Source organism: Schistocerca americana, chromosome X (assembly GCF_021461395.2).
Source record: "Schistocerca americana isolate TAMUIC-IGC-003095 chromosome X, iqSchAmer2.1, whole genome shotgun sequence".
Classification (NCBI taxonomy): domain Eukaryota; kingdom Metazoa; phylum Arthropoda; class Insecta; order Orthoptera; family Acrididae; genus Schistocerca; species Schistocerca americana.
Genome location: NC_060130.1, coordinates 810,395,194 through 810,418,437, shown reverse-complemented (window position 1 = coordinate 810,418,437; position 23,244 = coordinate 810,395,194). Strand labels below are relative to the sequence as shown.

General features: G+C 39.3%; 1 protein-coding gene across 2 annotated transcripts in view; it reads right to left on the bottom strand.

Moving 5' to 3' along the window:
* LOC124555148 (disks large-associated protein 1-like) overlaps window positions 1–20,868 on the bottom strand; it is a 93,575-nt gene extending 72,707 nt beyond the window's left edge. The window contains exon 1 of one of the 2 annotated variants that reach the window (XM_047128965.1): window positions 20,742–20,868. The gene's annotated coding sequence lies outside the window, so the exon portion shown is untranslated. The remainder of the gene's footprint in view (window positions 1–20,741) is intronic. The other variant, XM_047128966.1, reaches the window with a different exon arrangement.
* Window positions 20,869–23,244: the final 2,376 nt, after the last annotated feature.

Here is a 23,244-nt window from a genome sequence, read left to right as displayed (position 1 = left end):
AGTGAGGTTAAGAATACAGGGTGATTCAAAAAGAATACCACAACTTTAGGAATTTAAAACTCTGCAACGACAAAAGGCAGAGCTAAGCACTATCTGTCGGCGAATTAAGGAAGCTATACAGTTTCATTTAGTTGTACATTTGTTCACTTGAGGCGCTGTTGACTAGGCGTCAGCGTCAGTTGATGCTAAGACCGCTCAACAGAAAGCTTTTTGTGTTATTGAGTACGGCAGAAGTGAATCGACGACAGTTGTTCAGCGTGCATTTCGAACGAAGTATGGTGTTAAACCTCCTGATAGGTGGTGTATTAAACGTTGGTATAAACAGTTTACAGAGAATGGGTGTTTGTGCAAAGGGAAAAGTTTTTGGTCCCTTTTTCTTCGAAGGTGCTACTGTAACTGGACTACAGTATCTGGAGAGGTTAGAGAATTGGCTGTTCCCTCAGCTCGAACAAGAAGCACAACAATTCATATTTCAGCAGGATGGAGCGCCACCACATTGGCACTTATCTGTCCGTAACTACCTGAACGTCAACTACCCGAGGCGATGGATCGGCCGCCAGGCAGTCCGTGACAGAGCATTTCATCACTGGCCTCCAAGGAGACCTGATCTTACCCCCTGCGATTTTTTCTTATGGGGGTATGTTAAGGAATAGGTGTTTCGGCCACCTCTCCCAACCACCATTGATGATTTGAAACGAGAAATAACAGCAGCTATCCAAACTGTTACGCCTGATATGCTACAGAGAGTGTGGAACGAGTTGGAGTATCGGGTTGATATTGCTCGAGTGTCTGGAGGGGGCCATATTGAACATCTCTGAACTTTTGAGTGAAAAAAAACCTTTTCAAATACTCTTTGTAATGATGTATAACAGAAGGTTATATTATGTTTCTTTCATCAAATACATATTTTTAAAGTTGTGGTATTCTTTTTGAATCACCCTGTATATTAATTACATATATATTATAATAAATATTTAAACTTCGAGACTATTTTATATTTAAATGTTGTCACAGGTGCAACGGTAATTTTTGTCACAGGTGTGACAAAATGCACACTTTTTTAAGATATTCCAGCATAATGAAATACCAGTATATAAAATTTGAAACAAACTGTTTCTGTTGAAGATGCAAAATAAATGGCATAATCTGCATCACTTCAGGCAGAGCAGTTACCTTCATAGTCTCTGATGTTACTGAATGTAGCACATCTTAAAATTCAGGAGTAAGTAAGAAACACGTATCTTTTTGTTTTCTCCATAAAAATTCCTGCCCTGAGAGATAGGCCTCCAAACATGACACAGAAACCCATTCTGAACATGCAAATTTTGGAAAAATTTGCAAATGCTGTATCCCTGGAACAGTTCTAAATTTTTATTTTTTTTATTTTAAAGGTAATTGCTTTATGAATGCAAAGAAATCCTCCATTTGTACTTATCTGACAACGTTCTTTTACTACAGTGTTCTGAACTTTATAATTTATGGAAAAAAAATTTTTTTCAAAAATGCCAATCCATAAAATTTATTTTTTCTGTTGGTTAGTACCATATAGTTCTACATTCCCTGAAAAGGAGAGCTTCCACTTTTAAGTTGGACAGGTTTTATCTTAAAAAATCATTTTGTTTACTTTCAAGGGTAATGTATGTCTTCACTGTAGTTGTTTCTTACTAATTTTTTTGTTACAATGTTTATTTCTATTTGTTGCACCTACTTCTTTTCACTTCCATTGTTGCACCTACTTCTTTTCACTTCCATTGTTGCACCTACTTCTTTTCACTTCCATTGTTGCACCTACTTCTTTTCACTTCCATTGTTGCACCTACTTCTTTTCACTTCCATTGTTGCACCTACTTCTTTTCACTTCCATTGTTGCACCTACTTCTTTTCACTTCCATTGTTGCACCTACTTCTTTTCACTTCCATTGTTGCACCTACTTCTTTTCACTTCCATTGTTGCACCTACTTCTTTTCACTTCCATTGTTGCACCTACTTCTTTTCACTTCCATTGTTGCACCTACTTCTTTTCACTTCCATTGTTGCACCTACTTCTTTTCACTTCCATTGTTGCACCTACTTCTTTTCACTTCCATTGTTGCACCTACTTCTTTTCACTTCCATTGTTGCACCTACTTCTTTTCACTTTATTGTAGTTTCTTGTCAGTTTCTTTGTTGTGGTTGTTCATTGCAGGTTTCTGTATTGTAGTTGTTCAGTGCTAATTTGTTTTCTGAAGAGGCTTCTAAGAAATCTGAGACCATCCAGTGAGTTCTGTGTTTTTGTGAGGAATTTGCCAGTTGACACAGATGCAGTGTTTTGTGAAAAGGACTGTGAAATTTCTTCTGACTGGGGCCACAGCAGAGCGAATGTCCTATTTGCATATCCATGAAGGAATTGTATGTAACACAAACAAAAACACAGACTTTGTTCAGGTTGGGAATAAGTGTTCTCATTTGAAGACTGTTTCAAAGTGAACATGTTTCCAGTAATGACTGTGTTCTAAATGTTTAGACAGAACAACAACGATAGTATCTGAACAAGGTGGATAAACTAAGAAAACTGTGGCCTTTGACTGTTTCATTGATGAACTTGGTAAATGGTCAGTGAAAGCAGTAACACACCAGCATCCTAAGAAACTGCAACAACAATACAGTGCAGAAGTGAAAGGGTGTGTACAGGCTGAAGAACTATGTTTAGTGCTTCACAGTGATTTTGCTGAGAACTGGTCTGTATTTCTCCACAAGAAATACAAGGGTATCATTGGAGTAATGACCAGGTTTCAATTTTTTTCTCCTACCCTGCCTGAATTGATATGGACTATGCCAAATATAGGTCTACTGACATAAAAATAAATGTAAATAATATGTCTTACATTCTCAGATAATGAACTTCAACAGAAATAATGAGAAAGCTGTGCAATAAAATGAAGGAAGATTCACTGAAACATGAACACTTAAAAAGGTACAGAAAAAAGGACAAAATGAGAAGAATGAAGAAAAAAAAGACAGAAGGATGAAATTACAAAAAGGTGATTCACGGAAAGAAAACATAAAAATATTGCAGAAACAAACAACACCAGTGAGTTACGGTCCTACAAATTTTGCAGATATTGGGTAAGACTGCAAATAAGGTGAAGAAATCATTCCCAAACAGTCCAAGGAAACAGACTGCTGCTGTTAGGAAACTGATTAAGGGACTGGATTTTTCTGACAAAAAAAAATTAAGATACCCCAAGAGGTTCAAGTAGTTTGTCAACTGAAACAAAAAAGTAACTGAGTATTTCTGTCACAATGATGACAGTCAAGTTACTCCCAGTATTCATAATGTAAAATCTGTTAAAGACTCATTAAGTGGAAAATGAGAACAGGTTCGGAAGCAGCATATGATCACAACTGTTGGTGAGGCCTATGAGGAATTCAAGTCAACATTTTATGAACCAAGACCAACTCGTTTACTACCAAGATCAGGGACACCTCAGAGGACTAAATGTTAACTTTTAAAAGGCATTTCTGGATAAAGTAGTAACAAGCCGAATATTTTTAATTCTGTATGAAGAGCTTACAAAGAATGATGTTGCCATGCAAGCCGACTTCACCAAGAACTTATCTTAAATGTCACAAGATGAAATTTAGGTTGCACATTGGAGCCATAATATTTAACATTTACATGGGACAGTGCAAATGTTTCTTCTTATGCAATTGCAAATGATTACCTTTCTCATGTCAAATTTGCAGTTTGGTGCTTTCTTGAAAAAAATAATAGTACATCTAAAACAGTAAAATCCAAATTTACAAAAAGTTCGCATGTTTTCTGACAAATACACTTCACAGCACAGTTTAAAAATAAATTTACTCTGTCCTACTTCTGCCATACTATATCATGTTTGGGAGTTGTAACTGAGTGGAACTTCTTTGCTGCTTCACACAGCAAAGATACTGTTGATGGGAAGGGAGGTGGGGGGGGGGGGGGGGGGACATTGAAGAGAACCATATGGAGAGGAATCGGAAAGAGACAGTGACTAATGCAAAGGGATTTTCTGATTGTGCTAGTGATAAACTGAATGATGTTCAAGTTCTCTTCAGTTGAAGTAGTGATGTACACGTAACAAAGGAAAGTCCTGAGACAAGGTCATTCCAATTTCTGATGTGCATTCTAACCATTATTTTAGGAACTATGACAGTCCTAAATATTTTAGCTACAGAAACATCTGGCAGTGAAATGGCAACATATGAAATCTTTCAGGAGGTCCCTAAATCCAAGAAACAGCTGAAATTTTCTGATGTTTATTCAGATTCAGAAGAGTGATGTTTAAGATAATCAAGCAACATCAGAAAAAGTACATGCAACCATAAATCCAACAAAGTAAATTAAAGCAGGAATCTTCCTGAAGATCACAGAGATTCAAAGTGAGGGAAAATGGACAGAGTTTTGTTGCTGTTTGCCAATCAGAGTGTGTGGAGAATAATATCAAGGTCATGTTTTTAAAATGCTGCAAGAAAGAAAAGAAACTCTTGTGCTAACGAAAATAACATTTCAATTTTTTCTTCACAAAAGAACATTGTTACAATTTTGTATCCCCCTGCAATCCAATGGAAAAATCTAGTTTTTATTATTTTCATGAGAAAGTTATTTACGAGTGTTTCTGTGTATACTTCTTTATTTTGTTGACTACTGAATCCTTTGTTTGAACAGGACACTGCTTAATTCTCCATATTGTGTAATACGCTGAAGAACTAAGAGGGTGTTTTAGTTAAAAATGAGTTGTTTCTTTTAAATAACTGAGTTTATTAATTTAACTCCAACACCACTTAATTAAGCAATGTGATTTTTTAACTGCCAAAAATGGGATTTTAATACATTTTAAATTTTTGTTTTTCTGAACTATTTAGAGAAGTTCATACACATCATACCCATGACAACACAAAATACGTTATTATTTTGAAAATAATGTTATGTTCTTTCTGATATTTTCATCGCTAGTAAGTTTTCAGAATTATGCACTTATTAATTTGTTTACATATAATCATTCAATTCACAGAATTTTCCCTGACAGGTCAAAGTATTAAGTTGCACTTTTGAATTTCGTGACGCTCATTACACATGGTTTTTGGTTAATAACAGATTTTCATTAACTACAAAAAATTCTTTATTCAGACTTAATATAATCAATTTCCTTTTAAATAATATATGTTGAAAGAGGAATCATTAATTTGGGATATTTTAAAATTGTTTCACAGTTAATTTATACAGTTCACATGTCACACCCAAGACTACGGAATCAGTCAACTTCTATTTTTTTTTATTTTTTTTTTTATGGTTTTAGGGCACAAAACTGCGATGGTCATAAGCACCCATTCTGTGGCTTAGGGGAGGGCAAAAAACCAAATGTTAAATCAGCAATGTGACCGAAACTCAAAAACGAGGGAAACTAAAAACAGAAGGAAATCTCAAAACTACTACTGAAGGGGGGTTGTTTTCCCAAAAAAGGGCTTCAAACGAGCGACGTCATCTCACTGACACTGATAAATTCAGGGACGCAATCGGCTGACTGCGTGTCATCTGCTAAAAGGGAAGATACATCAGGCGACATCTGTAAATGGGCAAGTAGCAGATTGAAATAGGGGCACTGAAGTAAAAGATGTCTCACCGTCCATAGTTGCAAGTAGTGGGGACAAAGAGAGGGAGGATCGCCACTTAGAAGATGTTGGTGGCTATAAAGACAGTGCCTCATCTGGAGTCTAGTTAAAATTACCTCCTCCAACAACGAGGCCAGGAGGAAGAGGTCCAAGCAAAGGGAAGAGGTTTCACATCCCATAATTTATTATCGGGACGTGTAGACCAATGTATATGCCATAAAAGAGCAACATGATGCAATAAAACACTCTGTAGATCAGCTAAGGGAGCCATGTGAACAGCAGGCCGAGGAAGAGAGACTGCAGCCTTGGCTGCTATATCGTCTGCCTCATTTCCGCGGGTACCAATGTGCTTGGAGGTCCAGCGGAATGCAACAGACACAACCCCCAAGTGGAGGCAGTCCTGAATCCAGTAGACCAGAAAGTGGACAGGATAAAGAGCTTGGAGGCTGAGGAGAGAGCTGAGTGAATCCAAGCATATAATATACTGTAGCCGCTTATGGCGACAGATGTATTGGGCAGCCTGGAAAAAAAGGGTGAAGCTCCGCAGTAAAAACCAAATACTGATCGGGTAGCCAAAATCTATTACGGGTGTTGCCAACAACATAGGCAGTCCCAACACCAAATGTCGTTTTTAAGTTGTCAGTGTAAATAAATGTGGAATCCTCCATTCGTGTGCATAGAGAAGCAATTGTTTGACGATAAACTATGGGGGGGGGGGGGCATACTATCCTTGCGAAGCTGACAAAGGACACGAAGCAGGCACGTCTGGTGACAAAGCCAAGGTGGCGCCGTACCCACATCTGTCAAAGTTTTAGGATAGTGGAAGGAAAGAGAATGTAGCAGTTGATGGAAGAGGACTCCCAGTGGTAATATAGAGGAAGGGTGGCCTGCATACCCTAAATCTCAGGAGGCGTCAAAAAAACGAGCATGGAATGCATGAGCAGGCATGAACGACATGACTAGTGTAACGACTCAGGACAGCGCGCCAATTGGACAGCAGAGGTTCAGCAGTCTCAGCATAAAGGCTCTTCACGGGGTTGGTGTAAAAAGCTCCATATGCTAAACGCAGTCCATGGCGGTGTACTGAGTCGGTCACCAAAGAATAGACAGCCATGCAAAGGACTAAACAATGCTTCCAAAGTCCAATTTCAAGCGCACTAACACGTAATATAGGGGGAGAAGCACCACTATCTGCTCCCCAGGAGGTACTACTCTGAACACAGAGGGTGTTGAAAGATCACAGACAGCAAACTGAAAGACATGAAACGTGAGAAGATTAGCACAGTTTTCTCTCAAACTTAAGTCCCAAGAATTTGGCGATGTCTGCGAACAGGTCGACATGGTCTAGATGTTGGGAAGGCAGAGGAAACTGTATGATGCAAAAAATTTACACAGACTGTCTTACTGGGAGAAGAGCGGAAGCCGGTTTCAATGCTCCACGAGTGAAGGCGATCGAGACATCCTTGAAGACGTCGTTCAAGAAGGCTGGTTTGTTGAAAGCTGTAGTAGATCACAAAAATGTCGACAAAGAGGGAGCCCGAGACATCAGGAAGGAGACAGTCCATAATTGGATTTATGGCGATGGCAAACAGTCCAACACATAGCACGGAGCCATGGGGCACCCCGTTTTCTTGGGAGAAAGTACGGGAGAGAGCAGGGTTCACCAGCACCTTAAATGTGTGCTCTGTCATAAATTCACAAAGAAAAAGGGGTAGCCAACCTCGAAAGTCCCAAGAGAACAGTGTGCAGAGGATGCCTGTCCTCCAACAGGTATCATGCTCTCTCAAGTTCAAAAAATATTGCTACCGTATGGCATTTCCTGAGAAAATGGTTCATGATATATGTGGAGAGAGCAACAAGATGGTCAACTGCAGAATGATGCTTTCAGAAACCGCATTGGGTATGGGTTAAAAGGTTATGAGAATTCAGCCAACAGCCTAAGCGGCAATTCACCATATGCTCCAAAATCTTACATACACTACTTGTGAGAGATATGGGGCGATAGTTAGAAGGGAGATGTTTGTCCTTTCCAGGTTTTGGAACAGGAATGATGACAACTTCCCGTCACTTTCTCTGAAAGGTACTGTTGGTCCTAATTCAATTATAAAGGCGAAGGAGGTAACGCAGACTATGGTATGATAAATGCAGCAACATTTGGGCAACAATTGGACATGGATGCCATCTGGTCCTGGGGAGGAAGAGCAAGAGGAAGAGAGTGCATTTTGGAGTTCCCACATAGAGAAAACAGTATTATAGCTTTCATGATTTTGAGAGGAGAAAGCAAGAGGCCACACTTCTGCTGCTCGTTTCTTCGGAAGAGAGGCTGGCGGGTAAAGTGTTGACCCTATGGGTAAGAAATTGCGACTGGATCCACTAAGGTATCATGCATGACAGTGAGCCCAGAGACTGGAAGGGAGAAACTAGACATGCTGGATAACCATCAAATTTGACTCCACGCTTGCCTTCTTGCTATCGCGGATGATGCTACAGCATCGCGCACGTAACTGCTTACAGCGGGAACAGTTGACCAACGTAGGATGGTGGTGGAAAACGCAACGGGCATGTCTCCACTCACGTATTGCATCACGGCATGCTTTGTTCCACCAAGGAACTGGTGGGTGCCAGGGCAAAGGGGAGGTATGAGGTATTGAACGTTCTGCAGCTGTAAGAATAACTTCTGTAACATAAGTGACCTGATCATTGGTGCTAAGAAACTGACGGTCATTGAATGTTGCTAGAGAGGAGAAAAATGTCCAATAGGCTTGGGAAAACTTCCAGCGACTTGGGCACATATATGGCAATTTTAGCTGTAATCGAAGGACACATGGAAAATGTGTCACTAGTGTCTATCGGCGAGAGTAAACCAATCAAAGTGCTGAGCTAGTTGAACAGTACCGACCGGAAGGTCCAAACGAGAGAAGGTTGACGTGGAGACAGACAAAAAGGTAGGTTTCCCAGTGTTGAGACAAACAAGATCCGCTTCGTCGAAGAGCTTCATGGACAAGGACACAGGGGTCCCAAAGCAGGTGGGAGGGGGCCACTGAAGTCCCCAACCAGCAAACAGGGGGCAGGAGCTGACCACGTAAAGTGCCCTCCGCCACACACCGTTGGGTGGCTTGCGGAGTACCGATGTAGATGTAGATGTAGGAGATCGCCTCTTGTCATTGGTGTACACAATGGAACGTATACAGTACAAAGAGAGAAGGCGTATCCAGAAAGGGGAAGACGTACAGCACAGCTTGGAAGCAACTGTTTAAGGTGACTGGGTGATAATGGATAGTATCATGGAGAAGAATCAAGTCCCCCGTGTGCCGGAGTGACATCAACAGAGGGGAGATCATACCGGACACATTGGAAATGAGGGAAGACAAAGCGATCATGTGGATGTAGCTTTGTTTCCTGAAGACAGAAGACAACCAGGGACTAGGATCATAAATGGATCAACAATTCATCCAAATTGGAGCGAATTCTGCGGATATGCCAATGGAAAATTGGCATAGGGAGGACAGAAAAGGTAAACAGCTCATCACAGCTGTTGTCAACTCAATGACCGCTGAGAGCTGGCGGCCAACGGCGTGGAACGGCATTCAGTCAAAGGCAGAAGATCCTGATCCATAGGATGTTCAGGGGCAGCTCCTGCCGCCAGTGATCAGCTGTTTGATCAGCTGCCAGCTGTGCGTCTTGGCAACATGGAAAACGGCTGAGGGCAGCTACCGCTGGGTGGTGGTATAGAGGAAACACGCCATGGCAGAGAAGGAGAGGAACTTTGTTTCATATGAGCCTTCTTGGAAGCAGGACATTGAGATAAGGGAGGAATCAATGGTTGTGAGGTCAGGGTACGTAAAAGAATCTTCACGAGTAGGCTCTTTTTTTGGATGTCCAGGCATCCAATTTTTGGGCCCATGATTTAGCAGGAGCCGATGAGGGGTGAGCCTTAGAATGAGCAGGTGATAGTGGAGACATTGAATGGGCAATCTTTAGGCTGGCTGATCTGACGACTGTGACACAAAGTGAGATCCTAAGTCTGTGTGGCTACCACCTTAGTAGGCAGAGCAGATGCACAAGGACAGTGCTATATTACCCACCGGGGTTTTCTACTGGTGAATAACTTAGGAGCAGCAAAGGTAGACACCTTTTCCTTCAGTCAGATTTCCTGAATAATTCATTATCATTAAAAATAGGGCAATCTCTAGACGAAGCAGTGTGGTCGCCCATACAGTTGATACAATGAGGGGATGGAGGTGGACGATCACCCTCATGGGCACCCCTCTTATATGTAATACATTTGGCCATATTGGAACATGACTGGTTGGCATAATTAACCACTGACACCGATAGCAACGTGTGGGGTTGGGGATGTAAGGGCAAATTGAAATTCTCTCATATCCCACTTTAATGTTTGATGGAAGTTGAACTTTGTCAAACGTCGGTATCAAGTCCTTGTCAACCCTCTGTAGGACTACATACAGCCATTATGCCCTGGTCAGAAAGGTAGTTTTGAATGTCCTCGTTGGACAATCCATTGAATGAGCATGTATAAACCACCCCGCATGATGAATTTAAAGTGCGGTGCACTTCCAACCGGACAGGGAAGGTGAGTAGCAGTGTAGTTCACAGCAGTTTTTGTGCCTGGAGGGCACCGACTGTTTCAAACAACAAGGTGCCATTTCATAATTGGGAAAAAGACTTTACAGGACCAGCAAATGTGTTGACACCTTTCTAAATAATGAAAGGGTTGACTGTGGGGAAGTCTTTACCTTCATCAGCCCGAGAAACAACTAGCAACTTTGGCACTGATGGAAAGATTGTCCGTGGCCGGTTCTCATCGAGCTTTTACTTGGGGGCAGAAGTTTTAGACAGAGGAAACCATTCCGAAAGTATCCCCTATGATTACCGACGTCTCCAATGGCATGCTCCTTCCTCATGGGGAGCCTGTCTGGGGGTACTCCTCCCATGGGTGATTGTCCACACCTCAGGTCACACATCCGGAGAAACGGACAGTGGGACCATTCCGCATGTTTGGAAGGTACCAGCTCGGGTAAGCACCCCTCCCTGGGCTTGGCCTTTACCAGTGGGTACATACATGTCCTGCCTGTCTACCCAGAGCGCGGAATTACGCATTACCCATCACCGGTTACGTGTGAGTCGGCCTTCAGACACGCACAGGGAGGAAAGACAAAGAAAGGGAGGAACAAAGAAAAGGAAAGAAGAGGTCTCAAATGCTGCAGTGGAGAACAGGGTAAAGAGAAGAGGCAAGGAAAAGAGAAGGACAAAGTGAGGACAGAGACTTTCTTGCAGAGAGAGCAAAGAAGAGAAACTAGGCTTATAGTCATAAGTGCCATCTCCGGACGTAGGCACAAAACATACTCCCAAAGACAGGGAGAAGGGGAAATGGAAGGAGAGAGGCGGGGTGACCCGGGGGGGGGGGGGGGGGGGGGGGGAGATAGGGACCCATGCTCGCCATGCACATATCCACAAGAGAGTTGTGGACCCCTTGAGGGGCCTTGATATGTTGACCAGAACAAATGTTTAAGGTCAGTGGTAGGCATTAAATGTAATGTAAAATCATACTAAATGTTTTCTTCAAACATTATTTTGAACAATTACATCAGGAGCCAACTCAAAGCGTAAATGGTTGTGAAAACATATTTTACCTCCCAGCAACAAATAAACCTGAGCAAATACAGAGCTTTGTAACAGATACAGGGATTAGTAAGTAAGGTCATTGTAGCAAGACCTAATACCATAAACATCCAAACCCACAAAAAAATAAACACAAAATATGTATCTCGAAATAAGACAGTCTTGGTTGCAAAATCTTTTTCATTTACAGGAAATGCTTTTCACCCTTTTCACCCTTCTGGGGCATCATCGGACTGATCTAGGGGTGAAAAATGACGACAGTGAGGCATAAACAGATTAAAATGAGGAAATGAGGTTGATATAAAAACACAAAAGAGGCAAAGTTACAGGCTGTGCATCCAACTCTACAATTCACCCTAACTATGTACTTACATAAAAATAAATGTGGAAAACCAACATCTGTCCATTAATGCCCACATATGGCACTAAGATAAAATTTTAGGAGGAACCATCATCCTATTGTCATGGGATGAACAACAGCACTACAGTACGTGGAACAGAGTACAATGCCAAGTATAACTACACTGTCTGCTGGACAGGAAAACTATGACAAACCAAAAAAATTTAAGAAATCTTACTTAACACAGAGCCAACAGTGTTCCGGCGTACACAGCATGGAGTGTTGCGTACAGCTGACAAATAGTAGATAATGCAGTTGAGTACAGGATACATCAGCCCCCCAAGCCGGCCACACCCACAGGGCCACAGAAACGAGATTATACGCGCCCGTAGTAGCAGACATTACAAATTATTAAAACTGAATTTAGTGCAAGAGTACTAATAAAACAGGCGCAAAACCACAAATTTATTACAGCTAAAAAGGTATCTATGAAATGTCAAAGTTTTAAAACCTGTCAAGCAGTAAAACCTAAAATGACACAAACCTTGATCAGACAAATGAAACCAGTTAAAAGATAAGGAATAAAAAAGTAGCATCACATTTACAATGAAAGCTATTGGTGGGTTGGAATAGTGGGTACCATATCATAAGACTGGTTTCTGCTAACCAATAGAACACTGAGCAAAATGCATTTCCCAGTACCAGAGTGTTTCCGAATTTCTATTCCCTCTCCAAGATTTCTAAAGTCCTTTCCCTCTGCTGGCAGTATGGTGTACATGTGATTTGCTCAACGTTGGAGAACAGTGCCCACTAGATTTTAGGTGCCCTGCAGAGACTAAATTCTGCTCTATTTGTCCATACTTGTTAAGCAAATTTTCACCAAATCTGGTTCAAAATTTCCTACCACTCTGGCCCACATATGAAGCTTCACAGTCCACATGCTATTGTGTAAACCCCAGATTCCGCGTATTAGTCTTTAGTAGGTATTTTATTATGGATGTACTGATGTTGGATTTCGTTTGTTGATGAAAAGGCAATGTCCACACCATATTCTTTAAATAGATTTGCAAGGCCATATGATAAGGTGCCTACAAGTTAAAATTAATGAAGACTTCTATGAATATACAATTTAGCAAACAGTGCCTCCATGGGCATTTACTTCCTGTACATATTCGTGAACATTTGAACATATGCAAGGATCAGTGCTCCAGTAAAGACATGGTGAAATGTAGTAAAATCCTTATTTCTAACGAAATCAAGAAACTTTATTAAGGAAGAGGTGAGCTTGATCTCTTATCTTACAGAGCCTATTTTATTGCTGTAAGGATTTTAACTAGTGATCTTTTATATAATTCATTTAAAATCCTTAATTGTGTCTTATGGGAAGTTAGCCCATCTATCACTCAAACACACACTAAGAAGTTGCACAAGTTAAAAGAAGCTGACTATAACTTCACTAAAATGCGATATGCTAGCACAGCAGTGCATTTTCCCTTTGCCTAACTAAAATAAGAGTTTAGTACACAAGAAATGCAGCTACTGAAGAAAGGTGTAAAGTATTGCAGTCAACCAAAACTTAATGAAAAGACCACTACAGGTCTAGATGTGATTTGAAAATGGCACTTGATACCACCCCATGCAGTAAGGCCAACAAAATAAAAGTATCATATACAGGGTGTTACAAAAAGGTACAGCCAAACATTCAGGAAACACTCCTCACACACAAAGAAAGAAAATATGTTATGTGGACATGTGTCCGGAAACACTTACTTTCCATGTTAGAGCTCATTTTATTACTTCTCTTCAAATCACATTAATCATGGAATGGAAACACACAGCAACAGAACGTACCAGCGTGACTTCAAACACTTTGCTACAGGAAATGTTCAAAATGTCCTCCGTTAGCGAGGATACATGCATCCACCCTCCATTGCATGGAATCCCTGATGCGCTGATGCAGTCCTGCAGAATTGTGTATTGTAACACAGCTGTCCACAATACGAGCACGAAGACTCTACATTTGGTACCGGGGTTGCGTAGACAAGAGCTTTCAAATGCCCCCATAAATGAAAGTCAAGAGGATTGAGGTCAGGAGAGCATGGAGGCCATGGAATTGGTCCGCCTCTACCAATACATCGGTCACCGAATCTGTTGTTGAGAAGCGTACGAACACTTCGACTGAAATGTGCAGGAGCTCCATCGTGCATGAACCACATGTTGTGTCGTACTTGTAAAGGCACATGTTCTAGCAGCACAGGTAGAGTATCCCGTATGAAATCATGGTAACGTGCTCCATTGAGCGTAGGTGGAAGAACATGGGGTCCAATCAAGACATCGCCAACAATGCCTGCCCAAACGTTCACAGAAAATCTGTGTTGGTGACATGATTGCACAATTGGGCCAACTGGCAGTGAATCGAGGAAGTACAGTACATACTGACAAAACTAAAATGAGCTTTAACGTGGAAATCTAGCGTTTCCGGACACATGTGGACATAACCTCTTCTTTATTTATGTGTGAGGAATGTTTCCTGAAAGTTTGTCCGTGCCTTTTTGTAACACCCTGTAGAGCAAGTGAATTCATCCAAAGGGCTACACAAAATAGTCATAGAAATAAAGAATATCTTGTACTCACTATCCTCAATGGCAAGCTAAGATCTGATTATACAATGATAATTCGTGCTGACAATGGTAATACTTCAGTCATTCTTCACAAAGAAGACTATATAGCTAAAACACACTTTCTTTGAACATAATAACATTAAAGAAATAGACACTGAGGCATAGCTAAAGAACTAAAAACTTGTCTTGAGGCCTGCCCTAATAACACGGGTTCTGAGGTCACCGCAAAGTTGAAAGTCATGAACCCTAAAGCTTTAGTGAGGATGCAAACCAGGCTACAAGATTCGTCCAATTTCTTATGGGATAGGGAACCCAGGAGAACCAATTTCTAAATATTTACTGCAGCTGCTGCAAAATGTTTCTGAAGAATGTTTTGCTATTTGTATCAGGAAAGCTCTTATTAGTCATGTGTGGACAACCCCCCCCCCCCCCCCCGACTGCTTTCTGTTGTCTTTAGATATTAAAGAATCTATATATGAATATTCTCATCAATGAGACTATTACTCTTACTGAAAAATCTTTGTAGACAGCATCAGCTCACATTAGATGAGACCACCGAAACCATCTCCCTTCTTAAATTACTCACTTCATATAACTATTTTTCATTCAATCATCAGTTTTATAAGCAACACAAGGGTTTAGCCATGGGTAGCTGTCTGGCGGGCTTTAATACCAATGTTTTTGTTAATTATTTAGAAGGTGACTATCTGAAGAACAATACAATTACATCTAAACACACACTTTTCAATAGGCATTATGTTGATGACATTTTTATCATCTTTGATGGTACTGTGGACAAGGTTCCGTGTCTAGTTGACGATTGTAACCACCCTAACTCTCACCCTCAGAGGGCCTTCGCCCATGAGGTAATGGTTGACAAGATTATCAATTACTTAGATTTACAATTACTATTAGAAGTTGGTTATTAATTCCTCTTCTTGTCATTCATATCATCACAAAGTGAGTTTCTTCAAATCAGTGATTCACTGCATCACAGAACTTTCCCCAAGTCAGTAGTCCACTGAGAAAGAATTGGTAACCTTAAGAATATTGCTGTCAGCAACAAATACAACCCTAATATTATTGAACCAATCCTGATGAATCCAAACTCCTATTAGGTCTGTTACAGAAGATTACTAGATTTTTTAAAATCCTTTTGTAGGCACCTTATCTTACATCCTTGCAAATCTATTTGGAAAATACTGTTTGGATGTCACCTTTTCATCAACAGAGTCCAGCATCAGTACATCCATAATAAAATATCTACTAAAGACAAACACGCTGAATCCATGGTTTGCACAATAGTGCGCCGGCTGTGAGACTTCCTATGTGGGCCAGACTGGTAAGAAATTTTTAATCAGATTTAACGAACATTTGCTCAACAAGTATGCACAAATTAAACAGAATTCAGCCTTTGCACAGCACCTAAAATCTAGTGGGCATAACTATCCAATGTTGAGCAATTCACATGTACTCCCTACTGCCAGCAAAGGCAAAGGGCTTAGAAATATTTTGGAAGGAATTTACATTCTGAAACCCTCTGGTACAGGGAAATTTATTTCGTTGAATGGTCAACTGGTTAGCAGAAACCAGTCTTCTTATATTATGGTACCCACCAATAGCTTTTATTGTGAATATGATGCTACATTTTTTTTAATTCCTTACCTTTTAACTGATTTTATTTGTCTGATTAATGTTTCAGTGTCATTTTAAGTTTTACTGCTTGATAGGTTTTAAAAATTTTACAAGTCAGATACCTTTTATCTGTACCGAATTTTCACCTATTCTATTAATATTCTTGCACTAAATTCAGGTTTAATAATTCATTGTTCTACATAATCTGCCTTCCACACATGTAATTTAGTTATGTAATTGCTTTTTGTAAGCACAATGGTTAGCAAATGCCGTCTGCCTTGTAATGTCTGCTACTACAGGTGTATAATCTTGCCTCTACAGCTCTGTGTGGCCGGCTTGGAGGACCGACATATCCTGTTCTCAATCGTATGATCTCCTGAAGTAAGATTTCTTAAATTTATCTTGGTTTGTCACATTCTTCCTGGCCAGCAGACTAATTATACTTGGCACTGTACTCACAGGTCCAGGTCCCGTAGTGCTGTCATATATCTCATGACAATAGGATGACGGTTCCTTATAAAATTTTATCCTAGCGACATATGAGCATTAATAGACAAATGTTGGTTTTCCAAATAATTTTTACGCAAGTTCCTAGTTATGATTAATTGTAGAGAAGGATGCACAGCCTGGAACTTTTGCCTCTTGTGTTTTTATATTAACTCCAGTTTCCCCATTTTTATCTGTTTATGCCTCACTATTCATCATTTTTTACCCCTACATCACTCTGATGATGCCCCAAAAGGTTGAAAAGCATTACTTTCTGTAATTAATGATTTTGCAACTGACACTTGTATTTCAAAAGACTGATAACTGTTTACTGTACCATGCGCCCAGTACGAAATAGAACCAATTTACACAATATATCTATTTTAAAAAAGCAGATAAAAATTCACTTGGTATCTTCTTAAGCCTCCACACCTTCCCATCTGACTGAACATAGACCATATGTGGCTTAAATTCAAAGGAATAGTATGGAGAGCAATGGAGATATCTATACCAAAGAAATTAGTAAGAGATGGAACTGTTTTTCCATTGAATGGGCAGATTTACTTGAGAAAACAACCCAGCCAGGAAGACTACCTGGGTTACAGAGTCATAAAAGATCCAACTACAAGATGGTTCAACAATGATGCAATACTGTAGCCAACAATTTTTTCAGTAGCGTACTATTAGTGATAGGACTGCTAGCAGTCAAATCCACTATGTTAGATCTCCAATTCCTTATCACTAGTATTATCATACGGACCAAAGAAATCATAAGCAGTTATACTTGTCTCCTCCCTTCACTCAGCAACTGTAGTTGGTGATACAAAAAGGCATTCTGTAATGGAGCATTAGAATAAACACAAGGGGGCATTGACATCACGGATCAACTTGTGGGCACATATAGCGTGAAATTCATCACCAGGGGTTGGCCTGTCTTACTGTTGCACATACATTGCTGGTATAACCAATGATTAAAGGGGTGTTACATCACCCACAAAGACTTCAAATCAGAACAGATGGCAATTCCTGTTGCTGTTGTGACGACTGCTTGTGCACCTTACTCAATAGGAGGGCGTAAAAAGTGACCTTGCCCTCATGAGCCTGAAGGAGAGAGTGCACCTATGAATCACCAACTCACTACAAGAGACAAGGGCATTCCTTGCATGCATGAAATGTAGACAAAATAAAAGCAATCTGTAACAACTGTGTAAAATTTGTTTGCAGTTTCCATTCCAGCCAGACTGTAATGTGATAAAAATGATTAAGTTGTTGTGTTGACATTAACATTTCTAAGCATACTGAAACCAGAACAAGTACTCCATTGCAATATTTTTTTCTCCTTTTTTATTTTTATTACAATCACTACAGAAATAATCAATAGAGTCCACTAACTGGAGAGATATCAAGAATTCTTTAGTCCCTTATTGTTCTTAATATATATTAATGACTTGCCACTATATTCGTGAAGATGCAAAGCTAGTTCTTTTTGCTGATTATACCCAACAAACATGTTCCACACCCATGAGAATCATCTCATTTTTTGGGTCCATGGAACGAAAACTGAATAATCTAATCAAGAATTAGCTGAGGAAATTGCAAGTAATGTCTTTCTGAAAATTGCAGCTCTGCAAGTGGCACCTCACTAAATTTTGAGACAGCACAGTATACATAGTTCTGTACCGTAAATGACATAATACCATGGATAAATATAGACTTAACGTAAGTCTGCTGCTAAGACAGAATATTCCAAATTTTTGACTGTGCACATTGATGAACTGCTGAAACGTTTGAGTACAGCTACTTATGTTTTTCTGGATTATTACAAATTTTGGTGATAAACATATCAGTAAATAGGCCTACTTTCATTCACAGATTTCAAATGGCATCATATTTTGGGGTAATTCATCATTAAGAGAAAAGTATACTTCACACAAAAGCGTGTAATCAGAATGATAGCTGGAGCCTACCCAAGGTCACCTAGTACACATTTATTTAAGGAACTCTGGTTATTCACAGTTTCTTTGCAATACACACACTTTCATGAAATTTGTTAATAAATCATCCCAGCACAAAAATAATAGCGAAGTGCATAGCTACAATACTAGAAAAAAGGCAGATCTGAATGACAACCCCTCCTACTCAATAAATGAAATTTTAGATATGAAGGAGCAACAAAATTATTGGCTACAGAAAACTTATCTTAGGCTGACACATTCCACATAATTACGAAATATCTTATTCGTGATCAACAGCCCAAGCATTAATGTAATGTAACGTAATGACAAGGTCTTTAGAAAAAGTGACACTCAACCGCAAGTATGAAGGAAGTCTACTTTCCTTTTTAGTGGAACTACTCCATCTTTTGCCTTAATAATTTTGGAAAATCAAAGAAATTTTAAACTTGGTTGACTCAATGGGGATTTGGACTACCATCATGCTTAAACAGTCTACGTCACCCCATGTGTACAATAACTAACAAATCCAGCTCACAGACCTGTTACAATTATTGCTACACTATAATAACTGTGTAACAACACATACAAAATAAGGGCCCTGCCATGGAATCCAGCACAGCACGAAGAAACACACAGTTTTATGTTCCACAGATTATATTTCATTTTAAATCTTACAAGGACTTGTCAAGGAAAAACTTTTTCAATTTGTTTTCAGATTTTACTTTGATATCACTGGGTAAGTGATCAAAACTTTTTGTTGCAGCATTGTGCACCCCTTTTTGTGTCAAAGACAATCTTAATGTGGAGTAATGAATGTCATTTTTCCTTCTGGTATTATAGTTACGCACATCATTGTTCCTTTAGAACTATAGTGGATTATTTACAACAAACTTCATGAGGGAATAAATATACTGTGAAGCATTAGTTAGAATGCCCAACTCAAACAGGTGTCTACAATATGATCATGGGCAAGAACAACATATTCTTACGGCATGTTTTTGCACAATGAACACTTTCTTTCTTAAAGATGAGATACCCGAGAATATTATTCCATATGACATTATTGGATGAAAATATGTAAATTTAGTGATTTGTCTCTCCCCAAGATTTGCAATGATTCTACAAGAAAATGTGGCTGAATGAAATAGTTTTAGGAGTTCCAAAATGTGCTTTTTCCAGTTTAAATTATCAAATGGACACCAAAGAATTCCGTAGCTTCCACCATGTTTATTATTTCCTCAGCACATGTTACGCTTATCACTGAATGTGTTGCATCTTTTTAAAGCTGAGGGTGAGACCATTTACAGAAAACAACTCAATGATACTTTTGAGAACATTGTTTACTATTTTTGTATTTCTGTATGTATGCTTGGATTGATTACTATACTAATGTCATCTACAAAAAGAACTAATTGTGCTTGTTGTCTATTAGAAGATTGTTTACATATATGAGCAACAATAGTCGATTATGAGTAAGCCTTGGGAGCCCCATACTTTATTTCTCCCCATTCAGAATGCCACCTAATTACATTGGTTGAACTACTAAAAACAGCATTCTATCTGTAAGATATGAGATTATCCATTGGTTGGCTATACCATTAATTCCATAAAACTTCAGTTCCTGCAGAATACTGTGACTCATTCAAATGCCTTAGACAGGTCGCAGAAAATACCAAACGGCGCTATTATTTAACGATTCTAAAATTTGGCGAATCAACACTTAATCAGTATAGAGATTATGCTCACTTCCATACACAATTGATAAACGCCGCTTACATACCCGATTGACGTCAGTGAAACAGCAGTATTGTGAGTAGCGACCACATGATAAACAGTATAGTTCATCGTTTGTAGTTTCCTTCAGGTTACTGCAACTCAGTACCTGAACTACCTGCGTCACAGGAGCCCGCACCAAGTGTATCTCTCGCTTTCAAACGTACGCTACCAAATAAAAATAACTAAAACACTGACGGAGATTACATTTCTATATTAATTAAATTACACTCTTCTCATGTGTCATTCAACACAAACAATTCTGTGTAAACACCAGAACCTCACATTATGAATTCTCCCTTTACGATTTACGTGAAATATAACAAAATGACACGGTATAAATAATATACATTAACCTCAACAAATTAATAATCTAAAGCCATACAACGAACTTTCAGTTTCCAATTTCATTCACCAGTGTCAGATGTAAATGTCACTAGGGTCAAATGAGACAATCCTACGATTAGAGAAGATGTGATGTCATCTACACACAGTTCAAACCGGAACCAGCCTTACGTCCGTCATACATTCAATACAAATGACACAACTATACATGACAGGAAGATACATGTATCAATACACTACTATATTTGAACCCCGAAACAATCTATCGTCAAAGTACATTTTCCATGGTGCTGGGAAACAACCAAATTACTTACAATGAATAATTCCTTGTCAGTTGCAACACAAACTCCGACTAACAGCAACAATGTATGCACAGCGTCTCCCAGACACATTAACGTCAAAGCAGGGTGTGACCCATTTCCCGAACTGTTCAACCCACACATTCAATAACAACACGCCCTAACATTGTACTTCACAATCTTTGACCAATTTCGTTCCACCCAAAGGTGGTGAGTCCTAACACCAAAGATCACCACTTCAAGATTCGGCATATCATTATGCTTCAATGTCGTCCGGTTGTACGAGGATTCGTGGAAGAGGTTAACTACAGCATCACTATGAGTACACGTTTTATGACTCCCTTTTATTTTCCGATGAGTTATAACAGGATACGATTCCATGTTATTTCCCGATCAGCTACAGCAGAAGTAGCGCTTTCCTTCAACTTTCGGTTTGCAATGAATATTGAATGCGCTGATAATAATTGAGGTAGGAAGTTAAAGGTCAATTCACACCTAACGAACGTGACGTGAAAACATTGCACAATGCCTTTCAAATGGTGACTGTGATTTTTATTGCTCCCATACATTACAGTTTGTACAGGTATGTAATTGTACCACAGCACATGTCATTACGCTTAAAAAAATCTCACTCTCTTTAGTGCAGTGGTTAGAACACTACACTGGACTCGCATTTGGGAGGACTACAGTTCAAACCCACGTCTGGCCATCCTGATTTAAGTTTTCCGTGATTTCCCTAAATCGCTTCAGGCAAATGCCAAGATGGTTCTTTGGAAAGGGCACAGTCGATTTCTTTCCCCATATTTCCCTAATCCGATGGGACCGATGACCTGGCTGTTTGGTCCCTTCTCCCAAATCTACCAACCGACCAATATACAGTAAATAGATTTAACAGCTTGCACAGTACATACATAATGTTAAACGATTTAAGTACATACCCCAGATTTTAAAAAAAGCATTTTTGTTAATCTTATATGGTACGTAAGTAGTCTAAATTCTAGTTTACTTTTCAACACTAATTTCTGGTTCTAGTTTTTCATAAAGTGGTGTGCACAATTTATCACTCACCGACTGAACTTTTGCTGATTCTCTGCTCATGAACTGAGCCGCACATGAGTATACACTAATGGAAATGTCAAAATACTAAGATCTTTGAAACAGTTTCTACAATATTCTTTTTGCTTCTTTTTCAATATAATTCGAATGACTTTCTGATGTAGTATGAACATTATTTTCATTTCTGTGATGGCTGTGTTTCCTCATACTGTGATTTCATTTGCATGTGTAGTTCGAAAAGTCAATGGTAGACAGTGGCCCAGAGGCCTTGATGTTCATACTGACCCATTTGTTTCATTGTAGGTATCACTGAGCTTAGCTTGTTGGAAACACTGTTTATCTGTATGTATGTATGTCTGCTGCTTCCAATTAAGTTCGTTGTCTATTGTTATGCCTAAAAACTTAACTGAACTTACTTCTTCCAGTTCCTTTTCTCCTAGAAAAACATCTATGTGCTCTTCCTTTTGGTTAGTGTTGAAAGCTATGAACACAGTTTCTTCTCATATTAATAATTAATTTGTTTTCCATGTGCCATTGTGCTGTGTGAAAGTGTTTTCCTCAAGTGCTTCAGAATTGTTTGAAAGATTTAGTACAGTCGTGTCATACACATACAGTTTTTTTTTTCATTGTGATATATTTTTACATTATTTACAAATAAAATGAAGAGGATAGGCCCATAACAGATCTTTGAGGTACACTATACTCAAGGCTTCTAACTTCTGGCATTGGTGGCATTCACACAGGCCATCAATGGAACGAATCAGAAAAACAATGTAAATGTTTCTCAAGAAGAAAGTTTGATGTTGATGTTTGACAAAGGATTGTTGCGTCATTTTCTAACGTCAGAAGTTAACCCATTCCCCCACACTTACTCATGTTACAGAAGAAGATTCGTGCTTTTGTTTCTCATGAGCTAGATGGCGTCAAATTCGAATAGTCAGTCACAATACTCGACAAATAAAAGTAAAATTCGCGTAAATAAGTGTTGTAAATGTAACTCATATATTGACAAGTGTAAATATGTGTTTAACATATAGCAATATGGTGGCCAGTGTAAAAGTATATAGTGCATATCCTCGGAAAAATGTAAATATTGCAGTTTATTATCAGTACACTAAAAATGGAAATTACTAAACTTTAAACACCAATATGTGAACCGCTGATACAGAAAAGTGAGCCGAAAATACCGCCATAAACAACGTCCTTTTCTGACGAGTGGTCTCAAGTGATCAATAACGAAATTAAAAAAGTGTTGCAAGAAGAAAACATTGCTATGAGGATTCAAATCAAGGATTCAGAAGCACAAATACCCCATAATGAGCAAAATGCAGTGAAAAACGGTAATGATGTTTCGAGTGAAAACTCGCGATCTGTTAGGCCTCAAACAACTGCTACAAAAGGAAATAAAGTTCTTGTTTTAAGCGACAGCCATGGCAGAAACTGTGCGAGTTTACTACAAGAC